The sequence below is a fragment of the Canis lupus genome, chromosome 5 (genome assembly GCF_011100685.1).
Source record: "Canis lupus familiaris isolate Mischka breed German Shepherd chromosome 5, alternate assembly UU_Cfam_GSD_1.0, whole genome shotgun sequence".
Classification (NCBI taxonomy): Eukaryota; Metazoa; Chordata; class Mammalia; order Carnivora; family Canidae; genus Canis; species Canis lupus.
Window position 1 is genome coordinate 40,440,080 of NC_049226.1, and position 14,272 is coordinate 40,454,351.

Below are 14,272 nucleotides of genomic sequence, written 5' to 3' on the forward strand. Positions count from 1 at the left end.
TTAAGTGTATTTGCATCAAGTGGAGCAAAGCAGTCTTTTGTGAACCTGTTAATTTCCCCCTAATTTCTTGTTTTGCATATTTTTACTTTCTTAATTATGTTACCGTTTAAAATTGTATTTTTTGAGGTGCCTGGGTGGCTCAATCAGTTAAGTGTCTGTCTTCTGCTCAAGTCATCATCCTAGGGTTCTGGGATCAAGTTCTACATCCAGCTCTCTGCTCAGGGAAGAGTATGCTTCTTCCTCTCCCTCTATCCTTCACCTTGCTCATTCTCTCTCTCGCTTGCTCTCTCTCAGATAAATAAATAAAATATTTTAAAAAATAAAATTGTATTTTTTATTTCACTTCATAGATGTATTTTTTGGTGCTACCATTTTTGTTGTTGTTTCCTAATTTATTACTTTTTGTCTTTAACTTTATTAATTCCTTTTTCTCCATTTTTTTAAGGGGTATTTTTGTCACTCTCTGACTTTTAAAAAGATTTTATTATTTATTTGAGACAGAGAGAGTGCATGCGAGAAGGAACACAGGTTGGGGGAAGGGGCAGAGGGAGAGGGAGAAGCAGACTCCCTGCTGAGCAGGGAGCCCAATTAGGGACTTAATCCCCAGACCCTGGGATCATGACCTAAGCCAAAGGCAGATGCTTAACCAACTGAGCCACCCAGGCATCTGTTCACTCTCTGACCTCTTGAATTGGATGCTTAATGATTCAGTTTTTACTTGTAAATATAAGTACTTAAGACTAAGAGGCAGTTTTTAGATATAGGTAGGTATTACTTTAGATATATTCCAAAATTTCTGATGTATCCTTCTCTGTTATTGCTGTTTTATGGAAGACCTAAAATTTTGGTGTTTGACTTGCCTTTGATAAAGAGTTTTTAAATTTCAAGAGAAAGTGGCAGAGTTTTAAAACTTCTAGGGATTAGAGTCTTGTTTCTGATTGGATCATTAATGTTCAGTTTTATCTCATGTGATCAGAGATCTGAGATCAATGTTATCTGTACTACTTTCTATCTTTGAAATACTTGAGTTATCTTTGTGGTCTAAACGAGGATCGATTTTTGTGAATGTCTTAAGAGCCCTGGAAAGGGATGTATATTCCCTGTTTTGGGCATACAGATTTTGATACGTATCAATGAGATAGAACTTATTAATTATGTCATGTAAGCCTTCCATATCTTTACAAGTAGTTTGACCTGATAGAATCTGAGAGAAGTAAATTAAAACCTTTACCACTATTGTGTTTTTATTTCTCCTTATTTCTCTGGAGTCCTGCTTTCTAAATGATGATGCTATGTTATCTGTGCACAAATATCTTTATATTCTTGTGAATTATCCTTTTTAATTATAAAATGGCCTTGGTCTCGTTTGATGTTTTTTACCTTTGCCCTGAATGTAACCTTGTGTGATATTAAGATAAGCCTACTAAATTTTGTTTGCATTAGCCCAATAAAGCTTTGCCCTTCCTTTTTCATCTTTTCTGAAGCCTTTGCTGTAGGCAAATCCCTTGAATAAAACACCGATGTTTGTTTTATGATTTAATCTGAAAGTCTTTTTTTCTTGGAATAGATGGGTTTGGGCAGCCCCAGTGGCTCAGCGGTTTAGCGCCTGCCTTCGGTCCAGGGTGTGATCCTGGAGACCTGGAATTGAGTCCCACGTCAGGCTCCTGCATGGAGCCTGCTTCTCCCTCTGCCTGTGTCTCTGCCTCTGTGTGTGTGTGTGTGTGTGTGTGTGTGTGTGTGTGTGTGTCTCATGAATAAATAAATAAAAATCTTAAAAAAAAAAAGAAGGAATAGATGGGTTTAGCCCTATTCACCTGGTGGTTATGCTATTTTATGCTGTGTTTTCCTAGCCTTTCAGGTTCTTCTTTTTCTTCTTCTTCCTTTTTTAAAGATTTTATTTATTTATTTGAGAGAGAAAGTGAGCATGAACAGGGGGAATGGTGGAAGAAACAGACTCCCCTGCTGAGCAGGGACCCCCAACTCAGGGCTCCATCTTAGGACTCTGGGATCATGACCCGAGTTGAAGGCAAACACTTAACCTACCGAGCCACCCAGGAACCCCAAGAAAACCTTTAAAAATAATAATAATAAATTAAATTAAATATGTTTACACATACTTCTATTACTTGATTTTTTAAAATCAGCTTTAAATGGGATATTTTGATCCCTGGCTATAAAAAAAAAAAAAATGAGGAAATCAGTGTGCTTTAAATATTCCTTCCTTTGCTTTTCCTTCTCGTCCCAATTTTTTCTAGTCAGATCACTACCCCACATACACACACTCATTTTATAGTAATCCCATCTCATGATGCCATCTTGTGAAGAATCTTCCTTTAGCAGTTTCTTCAAGAACAGTTTATGGAAATTTGTGAGTTTTTCATGCTCAAAAATGTAAATGCCTTTGTCCTGCAAAAGTCTGGCGCTGAGGGCAAAATTCCTGGGCAGTACTTTATTTCTTGAGAAATATGTAGGTATTGCTTCATTGTCTTCTCTATTATGATGATGTTTGAAAGCAACCCAATTTCCTTTTTTCTTAGAAGTGATGTAATTGCCTTGCTGCTCCAAGAATTATTTCTTTGTTTATGAAATCTGTAAACTTCATTGTTACACATTTTGGAATTATCATTCTAGGCTGATCATTCCTGGGACACAATGGTCTGATTGTATGGACTCAACTTGTCTTTTAATCTTGTCATTTTTCTTAAATCTTTTTTTTAGAGCAATCTCTTCACCCAATGTGGGGCTCAAACTCACTACCCCAAGATCAAGAGTCCGCCAACTGAGCCAGCCAGGTGCCCCTAAAACAAATGCTGAGGATGAGTCATGTTTTTCTCATAGGACCACCTAACAACTTGTTCATTCCATAAATTGTTTAGTACACAACTCTTGTTAAGCAACTCTGGGCCAGGCACTGTTCTGAGCCCAGGGATTAAAGGTTTTTGTTTTTGTTTTATTTTTACTTATTTATTTTTAAAGATTTTATTTATTCATGAGAGACACAGAGACAAAGGCAGAGGGTGAAGCAGGCTCCCCACAGGGAGCCCAATGCGGGACTCCATCCCAGGACCCCAGGATCGAGCCCTGAGCTGAAGGCAAATGCCCAACTGCTGAGCCACCCAGGTGTACCTATTTCATTTTGCTTGAAGTAAGCTTCACGCACAACGTGAGGCTTGAACTCATGACTCCAAGATCAAGAGTTACATGATCTACCAACTGAGCCAGCTAGGTACCTCATTTTTCTTAAATCTTTAAACATTGGTTCTAATACCCTAGAAGTAGGGTAAATAAGCACCTTATTTTCATTGTTCCTAGGACAGGCTTCACATATTCAGGTCCACTCTCACCTTAATATTAAACTTGGCTGGCTCTTCCTGAGAGATACAGCTTCTCCTCTTTAACTTTAGATGCTTCTGTCAGCCCTCCCCTATTTCACAGGTTGCAATTTCATGGTCTCCAAATTTTTATGGAAGATGGTGCTTATGTATGAGTGTGTGTGCGCGTGTGTGTGTGTGTGTGTGTGTATCATACTCCTCATTACTCTTGGGTAATTCCTGAAAAAAGAGTGGGAAATTTCAACTTTATTTCACCATGTCTAAGCCAGATCCATTTTCAATCCTGTTCTATCATTTTAATCTCCCCCTCTGGTAGGATGATCACTGATTACCCAAACCAGTACACTCTGAGAGCAAAAGACGGTGACATTAATATGATGCTGTGATTCACATTGTAAATGGGGATTATCTCTGGGGAAGCAGGAGGTATGGTCACCCTACTTGTGATGGTTGAGTTTGGTGTTTCTATTTGCAGGCTTATTTCAGCTGGATAGCCTGTTCTCTCCCTGTCCAGCAGTGTTTGGGGCTGAGTACAAAATTCTTGGGCAGTACTTTATTTCTTGAGAAATGTGTAGGTATTGCATCATTGTCTTCTCTGCCATGATGATATCTGAAGCTAGCCTCTGGAAACCCCCCCACACTCATCCTCAATCCAGAAAAGCATTAGATGGAGTAGCTCAGGGTGGGAGTAGCTCAGGGGCCCTGCCCTGAGGCATATTGAAGATACTGCAGATCTGGTCAGTAAAGCAGAGGCTCACTTAGATGAGTTCCTGTGTCCTATCACCTCCCTGCATGGACTGCTGCACATAAATTGTAATCCTAAGCAGAGACTAGCAGCTGGTTTTCCTATTCTTTCAAGAGCCAGAAATCCCACCTCAGGCGCTGCAGCCCCATGTCTTGTGAGGCAGTTTTAGTTCTTATTACCCACAGAATTGAGCTGCCAGCCTTCACTGCCTTGTTCCAGACCCAGGTCCAGCAGTTCAATGGCTTTAGACCAGCACCCCACTTGGGATTTTTGCCCCTCCACCAGTCCATGGAGATACATAGGTTCAGTGTCTTTGAGTCTGATTTTATATTTAATTTTTGTTCTTTTTTTCTATTTCTTTGCTATATTTAGGGGATGAGTTTACAGCACTATATAGAATAGAGATATTTGTATGATTTCTACCTTGGGGAATATTCCATTCATAAATATTAGATCACAAAGAAAAACCTCAAAAAATTTCAAAAATCAGTCATCACACTGACCCATTGCAATAAAATTATAAAGTAACCACAACGTGATGTTATGGGAAGAAAGAGGAAATAAACACCAAAATTACAAACTCTCTAGAAATGAATTTCAATGTGAGAGTTATCTATCAAACAACGTTGATTGACAGTATTTATCACTCTCTGACATACTATACATTTTACATTTTTACAAAATTGTCTGTCTCCCTCCAGCTAGAATGTATGGTCCCTGCAGGAAGGCACTTATTTTCTGTTTTGTTCATTCTGTTCATTCCCAACTCTGGGAACACTGCTTTTACATAGCAAGCACTCAATAAATATTTGTCAAATAAATGAAGTGTTGAACAAATTAGTCTTTAAGTGCAACACTGATTCAATATTAGAAAATTTATTAGTGCTCTTCTTTATAGTAACACATTAAAGGAAGAAAACCTTATGTCCATGAATCACTTGAAAAAAATCAACACTGATTTCTGTTTTCAAAAACTCTTAGTAACCTGGGAATACAAGGAAACTTCCTAACCCAGATAGAAGATCTAACTACCAAAAGCTTTCAGTAAACATAACATTCCATTGTGAAATATTAGAAGTATTCCCATCAAAAATCAAGACAATTGATGGACACTTGGGCTGCTTCCATATCTTGGCTATTGTAGATAGTGCTGCTATAAATATAGAGGTACATGTATTCCTTTGAATTACTGTTCTTGTATTCTTTGGGTAAATACCCAGTAGTGCAATTGCTGGATGGCAGGGTAATTCTATTTTTAACTTTTCGAGGAACCTCCATACTGTTTTTCACAGTGGCTGCACCAGCTTACATTCCCACCAATATTACAAGAAGGTTCCTTTTTCTCCATATTCTAGCCAACATGTATTTCTTGTGTTGTTGATTTTAGCCAATCTGACAGGTGTGAGGATATATCTCACTGTAGTTTTTTGTTTGTTTGTTATGTTTTTATTTTTTTTTAGAAAAGCCAGCATAAAGTACTTTTATTGCAATAATAAAACTTGAAACTCATACGTAGTGCGGGCAGGTGCGGGTAGGGGGTAGGCAGCAATAATTTCTCTCACCAAATCACTACACAGGAAAGGAAGGGGTGAGAGGGGGGAGAAGAAAAAGCCAGAAAACTCTGAGACCAGCAGGGGGAGCCAAACATCAAAAAACAGGAGATATTGAAGCTGTGATGACCGGCATCATTTTCTCAAGACAACACTCAAGGGTTTGTCATGGTGGCTGGGCCTTCATCGGGTGTTATGTGTCTACAAACAGCACCTTCAATTTAAACTTTCAATTAGAGTCCTTAAAATTTGGAAAGTGAAGCTCAGATAGCTATGAGATTACAAAAGTCCTGAATATCCATTAGAAAAACCACAGGATGGAAAACAAAACAAAACAAGAGTCAGGCCATGAAGAGGGCTTTGGAGGTCCCTGCTGGCCTGGGGACAGATACCTGTAGTGTTAAATACCTCAGAACAATCTGCTTCCAAAAGGTAGCGGGGGAGGGGTAGTGGGGGCAGAGGCTCTCCCCCTCCCCACTTCAGTTTCAGGTAGGGCTTTAATTCAACCTAAGGACAGCTCTCAACTGGGAGAGTTACTTCAGCCCTTAACAGTGCCTCAAACTTGCTATGGCTTTGCAGAGCAGCAGTAAGAATGCTTAATATATAATAGATAAAAATTGCATCCGAAAATAAAATAAAATAAAATAAAATATTCTTGTAATCCACCCCCCCAACACCAATTCCTATTCTAAAGTTAACCTATGACTTGTGCGGTTAATATTTGACTAATAAGTGGAAATCTAGATCCAAAAGACTGAAACTGAACCTTCACCCCAAAATGAAAACGAAATAAAATGAGTTACTTGAGGTTTATGGCATGTAGTTTAGGTCAACACACATACGAGGAGAAAGGGAAAGAGCAAAGCTGGGTGAGGAACACATTCAATCGGGGTTGATGTTTATACAAAGAGTGTAGTGGAACATCAGGAAAAGCTCCACAGGGACTCGTGTGTTCGCCTCTGGAGGAGCCACATCCCTCCACATCCAAGAATGGGGAGCTCGGGGAGGAAGCCGTTCCTGTCATTCCAATTTCAGAAGCTCCACGTCAAAGATGAGAGTGGCATTCGGTGGGATGATGCCTGGGTGCCCAGTAGCACCGTAGGCCTAGTCTGGGGAGACAGTTGGGCTCTCTGACCCCCACTCAACCCCTTCTTCCCAGCCTCGGATCACCTCCTGCTTGCCTAGCATAAATTTAAAGGGCTTGTTTCTGTCCCGGGAGGAATCAAATTTCTTTCCATCTGCAAGCAGCCGGGTGAGGTGCACCACGCAGGGCTGAGCGCGCTTTGGGAAGGTGCGTCCGCCCCAGGGAGGTGGCCTCCACCTGCACTCCCTTGGCGGCGGCGGCGGCGGCCCAGGACGGGCCTGGCGGCGATTCCCGGCTCTGCCTCGGCCCTCGGCGCCCTCGCTGCGGTTTTCATTTGCATTTCCCTAATTGTAAATGATGATGCACACCTTTCGTGTGTCTGTTGGCCATCTCTACGTCTCCTTTAGAGAAACATCTGTTCATATCTTCTGCCCATTTTTTAACTGGATTACCTGTTTTTTAGGATATTAAGCTTTATAAATTCTTTATATGTTTTGGATACAAACTCTTTATCAGATATGGTATTTGCAAATATCTTCTATTCTTTTTTTATATATTTTATTTATTTATTCATGAGAGACACAGACAGAGAGAGAGAGGCAGAGACACAGGCAGAGGGAGAAGCAGGCTCCATGCAGGGAGCCTGATGTGGAACTTGATCCTCGGACTCCAGGATCACACCCTGGACCGAAGGCAGGCGCTAAACCGCTGAGCCACCCAGGGATCCCCAATATCTTCTATTCTTATTGATTGTTTGCTTCACTGTGAAGAAGTCCAAGATATGGCAGCAAGCCAAGTGTCCATCAACAGATAATAGATAAATAAAGAAGATAAATACAGATAAAAACAGATAAATAGATAAAGAAGTTGTGAGATGTGATAAAGATGTGATACACACACACACACACACACACACACTAGAATATTATTCAACCATAAAAATGCCCTGAAATCTTGTTGTTTGCAATGACATGGATGGGGCTAGAGAGTATTATGCTAAGCAAAATAAATCAGCCAGAGAAAGACAAATACCATATGATTTCACCCATGTGGAGAACTAAGAAACAAAACAAAAGAGCAAAGGAGAAAAAAGAGAGAGAAAGACAAATCAAGAAACAGACTCTTAATTATGAGGAACAATTTGATGGTCACCAGGGGAGGGTGTGGGGATAGTGGAAATAGGTGATGGGGATTAAGGAGTGCACTTGTCGTGATGAGCACAGGGTGATGTATGGAATTATTGAATCACTATATCACACACCTGAACACACCTGAACCTAATATAACACTACGTAAACTGGAACTAAAATTAAAACTTAAATATATATTTTATATATATATTTTATATATAAAATATATATTTATATAAGTTTTAAATAGGTATTTTATATTACATTTATAGAAAAATGTATTTATATAAAAATATATAAAACATATACACTTGTCTGCATAAAAGTCAAGACAAGAATGTCTGTAGTCTTCACAACTGTCCCAAGCTGTGATCTATCTGCTTGTTCCAGAGCAGTGGGTAGATTCTGTTAAAGCACAACTATCCCAAGAAGTCAAGAAAAAGTGGTAATAAAAACAGTGATGGGGCAGAGGCAGGAGAAGACTCCTGATGTGCTCCAGTAAAGCCTGCCCAGCAGGCCAGGGAACATTGGCATGGTGCAATGTAGTGGACGTAGACACTACCTTGCCCTCAGAGAAGCCACATCAAGGCCATCCTCCCTCTCTTCACTCTTGGGCAGCTGAGGCCCTGGAATATGAATGACGAGGGTTCTGTCAAAGGATCCACCTGCAATCCTGAAATACAAGATGCATAGTAAGGGAGAAATCCAAAGTTTGAATCCTTCCTTGATTTCAGTTGCTTGCAATCAAGAACATTGGCAGGGGTATGGTGGGGGGCTGGGTGGCTAAGTCTGTTAAGTGACTGCCTTCAGCCCACGTCATGATCTCAGAGTCCTGGGGTCAAGTCCTGCGTTGGACTCCTTGCTCAGCAGGGAGCCTGCTTATCCCTCTGCCCCTCTCCCTGCTCATGCTCACACGTTCTCTCTCTCTGTCTCTCTCTCAAATAAATAAATAAAATCTTGATGAGATAAGCACTGAATGTTATGCTATACATTGGCAAATTGAATTAAATAATTTTTTAATCAAAATTAATTAATTAATTAGTTAATTAATTTTTAAATAAACATTGGCTGGTACACTGGGGTTTACACATATATGGCCATTTGAATTGAAGCCTTTTTCCAACCTGGGTGATGTCTAATGTTGTGCATTCCTTGTGGTAATCCACTCATTCATTTGTTCAACCGACTCTGCCTCACCGACTGAGACTACCACAATGTTAAAAGTATCACCAGTGTTCTTCTAGTGTATTTAAGGGGAAAATCTGTACCTTAGATTTTCCGATCTGTACTACCTGAGCCTTTGCTGAAATCAGTCCCATAGTCAAAACCTGGAACCGACAATCACAGCAGTAAGAACCTTAGTATATTAGTTCATGCTGAGGTAAGCCACTTAAAGAGCTTGGAAGAGGGACGCCTGGGTGGCTCAGCGGTTAAGCGTCTGCCTTCCGGCTCAGGGCCTGATGCTGGAGTCCTGGGGATCGACCCGGGATCGAATCCCACATCGGGCTCCCCGCGTGGAGCCTGCTTCTCCCTCTGCCTATGTCTCTGTTTCTGTGTGTGTGTGTGTGTGTGTGTGTGTGTGTGTGTGTGTCTCATGAATAAATAAAATCTTAAAAAAAAAAAAAGAGCCTGGAAGAAGCTCTGGGTCTGTGTTCCATCCTCGGTATAAAAAAATGTGGCAAGAAAATTCAGACAGGAGGAAATGTATTTATAACGAGGGGTTTGCTGCCATCTAGAGGACTCGTCTAGTAACTGTACTGCGTGCACCGAAATTCAGAACCCCAAACTGGAGGCTGCTTTTTTTTCCTTTTCAAAAAGATCTTATTTATTTATTTGACAGAGGGAAAGAAAGAGAGAGAGAGAGCACAAGCAGGGGGAGCAAGAGAGGGAGATGCAGGCTCCCCGCTGAGCAAGGAAGCCAAAGTGGAGCTCAATCTCAGGAACACCACCTGAGCTGAAGGCAGATGCTTAACAGACTTAGCTACCCAGGCACTTCTGTTTGGAATTCTGAACAATAACTGTTTTTTTTTTAAAGATATGCTTATTAATTAATTAATTAATTAATTAGTTTGTTTGTTTGTTTTAGAGGGAGCTCTCGTGTGCATGGGGAAGGGGGAACTACTTGTTTCACTTCCCAGTAAGATGTTGGCTCACAGAGAGACCCTCATGGTGTGAGAAAGTAGAGTGGAATTCAGAGCAGAGCATTAGAGAGGCCAAGTCAAATATTCCTTGATTTTTTTGGTACAATCTGAAGGACCCCTCTGCTTGTTCCAAGTAGATTCTGTCAGAGCACAGTCTGCAGCATTTACTAGGAGTGTAACTTTGAATCTCAGCCTCAGTTTTCCCAGATACAAAATGAGTGTAATAATGGTATTGAGGGACTCCTGAGTGGCTCAGCGGTTGAGCATCTGCCTTTGGCTCAGGTCATGATCCCGGGGTCCCCAGATTGAGATCTGCATCGGGCTCCCTACAGGGAGCCTGCTTCTCCCTCTGTCTGTGTCTGACTCTTTCATGAATAAAAATAAATAATAATAATAATAATAATAATAATAATAATAATGGTGTTGACCTCAAGGGGCTGGGGTGGGTTGGTTTTTTTTTATTTTATTTATTTATTCATGAAAGACACAGAGATAGAGGCAAGGACACAGGAAGGGGAGGAGAAGCAGGTTCTATGCAGAGAGCCTGATGTGGGACTCGATCTTGAGACTCTGGGATCACGCCCTGGGCCAAAGGCAGATGCTCAGCCACTGAGCCACCCAGGCATTCCACGGGTGAGTTTTAAAGTGGTCATGAATATAAAGGCTACTTCCAGTGTTTGATATAAAATAAACATTTAATGAATGCTAACGGTTCATATCTATGGATAGGTTTCCTGGTCGAGCCTTGGGAGAACATTCTACAAAGGTCTTGCCTTTACAATGTATCTTTAATATTTGTGTAAGAGAAAAGTTCCAGCCAAAGACAACCAGCTGAAGCAGGGCTCCAGAATCTTTATCTTAAATGTAATAAAAGTAACAAAAATTAGGGAGAAAACATCAAAAATTCGCAGTGGCAACCAAGTAAACAGGATATAATATAATGCAAATAATTTCAAAGAGTGGGGACGCGTAGGTGGCTCAGCGGTTGAGCATCTGCCTTTAGCTCAGGATGTGATCCCAGAATCCAGGATTGAGTCCCACATCAGGCCCTCTGCATGGAGTCTGCTTCTCCCTCTGCCTATGTTTCTGCCTTTCTCTCTGTCTCATGAACAAATAAATAAAATCCTTAAAAAAAATTTCAAAGGGTGGCAGTCAGGGAAGAAACCAGAGATTCTGATTCTACATCAGGCAAGATTCCCAACTACAACCAGACCCTCAGTGAGGCTGGAAGATGAGTTACCTAAGAAAGTATATGAGCAGAGGTGGTGGTCATTACAGCTGTTCACAAATATATTGTTTTTTCTTTTTCCAGGATCATGGTAGGATAACAGTTCCCTGCTTTATTTAAAATGTACCTTTGAAACTAGAGGGAATTACGCTAATTGAAATAAGTCAATCAGAGAAAGACAATTATCATCTGATTTCACTCATATGTGGAATTTAAAAAAAAAAACAGAAGAACATGGAGGAAAGGAAGGGATAAATGAAATAAGATGAAATCAGAGAGGGAGACAAACCACAAGGGACTCTTAACTATAGGAAACAACCTGAGGGTTGCTGGAGGGGCTAGGGGTGGGGGTAACTAGGGGATGGACATTAAGGAGGGCACGTGATATAACGAGCACTGGGTATTATATACAACTGATAAATCACTGAACTCTACCTCTGAAACTAATAATACACTATGTTAATTAATTGAATGTAAGTAAAATTAAATTAAATTTAAAAATTTTAATGTACCTTTGAATTTCCCTTTGAAGTTAGTCATAGCCATATGACTTGCTTTGGTAAATGTAATATGAGCAGAGACTCTGAGACCTAGCACGTGCTTTAACATGCCGCCTTTGCATTAATGCCAATAATAGTGGAATAATGCATGGTGATGAAGTCACTGTCAACTTGTGTCTCTGAGCACCACAATAAGCAAAGCCCCATATGGAACTGTGTCAGACATGTACAATGAGTGAAGAATAAACTTTATTGGGGTGCTTGGGTGGTTTAGTTGGTTAAACATCTGCCTTTGGCTCAGGTCATGATCCCAGCGTCCTGGGATGGAGTCCCACGTTAGTCTCCCTGCTCAGTGAGGAGTCTGCTTCTCTCTCTCCTTCTGTGTTTGCTCTCTCTCTCTCTCTCAAATAAACAAAATCTTTAAGAAAAAAAATAACTTAGAATAATAATTTTTAAAAAGAATAAACTGTTGTTTCAGCCCCTGTATATTAGAGGTGTTTGTTACCGCAGCATAATCTAGCCTATACTTACTGATACAGCAGGCTGGGATAAAGTACAGAATCAGGTCTTTTGAGTTAAGAAAGGACTTAAACAGACATTTCTCCAAAGATACACAAATGGCCAATAGGCACATGAAAAGCTGTCCAACATCACTGGCCATGAAAAAAGGCAAATCGAAACCACTTCTCATAGCCATTAGGATGGCTACTGTTTAAAAAACAACAACAGCAACCGAAAACAGAAAACAACAAATGTTGAAAAGAAATTGGAACCCTTTTGCACTGCTGGCAGGAATGTAAATTGCAGAGCTACTGCCAAATTGGCAGGAAAATAGTTTGGCATTTCCTTAACAAATTTAACATAGAATTACCATATGATTCAGCAATGCCACTCGTGGGCATATACTCCAAAAAATTGAAAGTAAAGACTCAACAAATGTTATATACCAATGTTCATAGCAGTATTATTCCCAACATCCAAAAGGAGGAAACAACTCAAATGTCTATCAACAGATGAATGGATGAACAAAATGTGGGTTTTATTATTATTATTCAGACTTAAAAAGGAATAAAATTCTGACGTGTTACAACATGAATGAATCGCTAAATGAAATAAGCTAGTCACAAAAGGACAAATCTGTGTAATTCCATTTATATGAAATACCTAGAATACTCAAATTCAGAGAGAAAGTGAAACAGTGATTGCCAAGTGCAAGGGGGAGGGGGTATGGGCAGTTAGCATTTAATGGGTATAGAGTTTCAGTTTGGGAAGATAAGAAAGTTCAAGAGATGGATGGTGGTAATGATTGCACAACGCGAATGTACTAAATGTCACTGAATCGTACACTGAAAAATGGTTAAAATGATAAATTTTATCTTATGTATATTTTATCTTTTTTAAAGATTTTATTTATTTTTTCATGAGAAACACAGAGAGAGGCAGAGACATAGGCAGAGGGAGAAGCAGGCTCCCTGCGGGGAGCCCGATCTGAGACTCCATCCCAGGATCCCAGGATCATGCCCTGAGCCAAAGGCAGATGCTCAATCACTGAGCCACCCAGGGGCCCCTATCTTATGTATATTTTACCACACAGAAAAAAAAGAGTAACAGCCTCAGCCTCCATATACTGTACTATTAGCACAGATTGAGAAGAGCCATGAGAGTTCTTCAACATTGGGTCTCCCTGTTGAGTTGGAAGAAGTAACCCACTCCCACAAAGGTGGGATCCTCTACACCATGATGAACTGAACAGGGGTCCTTAACCACCGGAGATAGAAACTTTTGAGGGGTGATGAGGGTTCTAGGAGCCCATTTTCAGACTTGAGATTTCAAAGGAAATCTAAGGGATGGAAGGACCCTCAGAAGCCTGAAGGTAACTCAGGCTGTTTGTGTCGCAGAAGCAAACGTCAGATGCAATAAGAAAGGACTTTGCTCAGTAGCTTCTAGGCCACCAGAAATACAAATATATCTGTACTTCTTGAGTTCTGAACATTGCTATGAACCATAAAAGATGTGTGAAGCTTTCCTATTTAAAACTTTTGTTCCAGGGATGCCTGGGTGGCTCAGTGATTGAGCATCTGCCTTTGGCTCAGGTCGTGATCCTGGGGTCAAGTCCCACATCCGGTTCCCTGTGGGGAGCCCGCTTCTCCCTCTGCCTATGTCTCTGCATCACTCTGTGTGTCTCTCATGAATAAATAAATAAAATCTTCAAAAAAATTAAAAAATAAAACTTATCTTCCCTTAAAATTAATTGTTAGCTGGTAACAAAACTGAGGTACAGATAGGAAGGATGTGCAAATAGAAAACCTGACAGGAGACCTGGGTGGCTCACGCAGTTAAGCATCTGCCTTCTACTCAGGTCATGATCTCAGTCCTGAGATAGAACCGGCTTCCTGCTCAGTGGTGAACCTGTTTCTCCTTCTCTCTCTGCCTGCACCTCCCCCTATTCATGCTCTTTCTCTCTCCCAAATAAATAAACAAAATCTTTTTTTTTTAATAAACAAAATCTTAAAAAAGAAAAGACAACCTGACCCGCAGCCCTCAGGTCTAAGTGGACAACAT

The 14,272-nt window shown here is 40.4% G+C and overlaps 1 pseudogene; it reads right to left on the reverse strand.

The window, feature by feature from the left end:
• Positions 1-6,647: 6,647 nt before the first annotated feature.
• On the reverse strand, positions 6,648-9,160 carry LOC100687923 (annotated as a pseudogene).
• Between the last annotated feature and the right edge of the window lie 5,112 nt (positions 9,161-14,272).